The sequence below is a fragment of the Tiliqua scincoides genome, chromosome 6, assembly GCF_035046505.1.
Source record: "Tiliqua scincoides isolate rTilSci1 chromosome 6, rTilSci1.hap2, whole genome shotgun sequence".
Classification (NCBI taxonomy): Eukaryota; Metazoa; Chordata; class Lepidosauria; order Squamata; family Scincidae; genus Tiliqua; species Tiliqua scincoides.
The window spans coordinates 89,987,111-89,989,731 of record NC_089826.1 but is presented as its reverse complement, the minus strand read 5'-3'; positions in this window follow the sequence as shown (position 1 = coordinate 89,989,731).

Genomic DNA, 2,621 nt, shown 5'->3' with positions numbered 1-2,621 from the left:
CCTACCGCCGGGACCTGGCGGAGTACCACCGGGCGCTGAACGGGTTCCTGGCCGCCCACCAGCGCATCAACCGGGGCCTGGCCTGGGACCGGGAGAAGCTGGCGCGGGACGGCGACGTCGTCCAGGCCTTCCACCGCAAGCGGCGCGAGCGCCGGCGGCAGCGGCAGCGATGCCGCGCCAAGGGGCCGGTGGTCGAGCGCGACGAGTGGGAGCGGAGCCGGCGGGTCCGGGCGCCCCAGCAGCCCATGGAGGGCCTGCGGGAGGCGGAGAGCGGGCAGCTGCGCACCACCCCGGAGGGCATGCTGTCGGTCCTGCACCGACACTATCAGGCGCTCTACGGGGGCAAGGGGCAGGACCCGGAGGCCATGCGGGCCTTCTTGCGGGACGCCCTGCCCGAGGAGCGGGACCGGCTCAGCGCGGAGGAGGAGGAGGGCCTGACCCGTCCGGTGACGGTGGAGGAGGTGCTGGAGGCCATCCGGCGGGGCCGAGAGGCCTCGGCGCCCGGCCCGGACGGCCTGGGCTACGCCTTCTACAAGGCCTTCCAGCAGCACCTGGCCCAGCCGCTGACAGAGGCCTTCAACGAGGCCCTGTCGGGGAAGAGCAGCTTCAGCGGGGCGTTCTTCGGGGGGGGCGTTCACCTTCCTGTACAAGGGAGGGGACCCCACGCTGGTCACCAACTGGCGCCCCATCACGCTGACCAACGTGGACTACCGCATCCTCGCCAAGGTGCTCAACACCCGCCTGGCGAGGGTGTCGCCCAAGCTGGTCCACGGGACGCAGACCAGCGCGGTCCCGGGGCGGCGGATGGCGGACTCGCTGATCGTGCTGCGGGAGGTCTTCCAGGCCACCCGGGCGGGCGTGTGGGGCGGCGCGGTCCTGCAGGTCGACCAGTCGAAGGCCTTCGACCGGGTCGACCGGGCCTACCTGGAGCAGGTGCTGGTCAGCAAGGGCGTCCCCCGAGGCCTTCGTGGGGTACCTGCGCACCCTGTACCGCCAGGCCAGCGTCACCCCGTGGGTGAACGGGCACCCGGGGGAGCCGGTCTTCCTGCGCTCGGGCATCCGGCAGGGCTGCCCGCTCAGCGCCCTGCTGTACGTGCTGGCGCTGGACCCGCTGCTGGTGCGCATCCAGCGGGACGGGCGGATCGGGGGCATCGACCTGTCCGGAGGCAGCGGCGAGGGGCCCGTGAAGGTCGTGGCCCACGCCGACGACGTCTCGCTGCTGGTGCGGACCTCTGGGGAGCTGCGGGCGGTCCGGGAGCAGATCCGGGCGTACGAGGCCGTGTCCGGGGCGGCCGTCAACCCGGACAAGTCCCGGAGCTACGTCCTCCGGCCCCGGGCGGAATCGGTGGGGCTCCGCTCCATGGCCTCGCTCTGGGAGGAGGAGGAGGAGGGCGCCCAGGCAGCAGCGGGCGAGGAGGCGGAGACGGTCCCCATCCTGGGCGTGCACTTCAGCCTGCGCGGCCGGGGCTGGGAGGCCAACTGGCGGGCCTGGGAGGAGAAGGTGGAGGCCAAGCTGCGGCTGTGGCAGCCCTGGCGCCTGGGCCTGTACCAGCGGGTGAGGTACATCAACACCTACTGCACCCCGATGGCCACCAGCCTGGCCGCGATCCCTCCGCCCAAGCGCCTCCTGGACGGCGTGACGGGGCGGGTCTTTGCGTTCCTGTGGGGCACCAAGTTCTTCCCCCTGGCGCGGGCCACCGCCTACGGGCGGGTGGCCGAGGGCGGCCTGGGCCTGCGGGCGCTGGGCCCGCTCTTCCTGGCCGTCTTCCTGGCGGCCAACTGCGGGGGCGTGGTGCGGTGGCAGCTGCGGCTGCGGGCCGAGGAGGAGGCGGGCGTGCCCCTAGCCGTCACAAAGGGCGGCTCGGCCTGGGCCCGTCTGCGCGACGTGCTCGAGGGCACGGCCTGGGGGCGCCGCTGGTGGACGGGGCAGGAGACGGGCTTCCACCTCTCGGCCGCGCTGCGGCTCGGCCTCCCGGAGTACTGGCAGGAGGCGGCGGGCTGGATCCGGGAGTTCGGGGTGAGCGCTGTGCAGTGCAAAGGGCCGGACGCCGGGGTGGAGGAGGCGGCTCTCCGGCGTGCCATCTACAACGCCCTGACCGAGGGGCTGCTGGAGACGGCCCGGGCGCACCGGCGCCTCAAGCGGGCCCGCCTCTCGGACTACCTCTTCCAGGCGGAGGCGGTCCGGGGCACCTTCGGGGACAGGCTGATCCCCCACAGCCTGTGGGAGCTGCGCTGGCGGGCCTTCCACCAGGTGCTGCGGGTGGGGGCCACGAGCCCCTGGCTGGTGGAGTCCAGCAAGCTTTGCCGACGGCCGGCCTGCTCGGAGCAGCCCCTCCCACGAGAGACGGTGGCGCACTTTGTCAGCGAGTGCGCCCCGGCCCGGCGCCTGTGGGAGGGCGTCTCCCGGGCCCTGGACTGGCCGAGCCTGGCGGAGCAGGGCTGGGAGACGGTGGTCTCCGGGGCCGAGCCAGCAGCAGGTGCGGGAGCGTGGAGCGGGCCCCGGGCCTTCGCCAGAGCCGTCCCGTGGGCCGTGGTCCGGCTGGTCAACCTCTTCGTCCTGCTGGCCCTCTCCATCCAGCGGGGCAAGGAGCTGCAGGGCGGGAAGCCCACCGAGGCCCGGG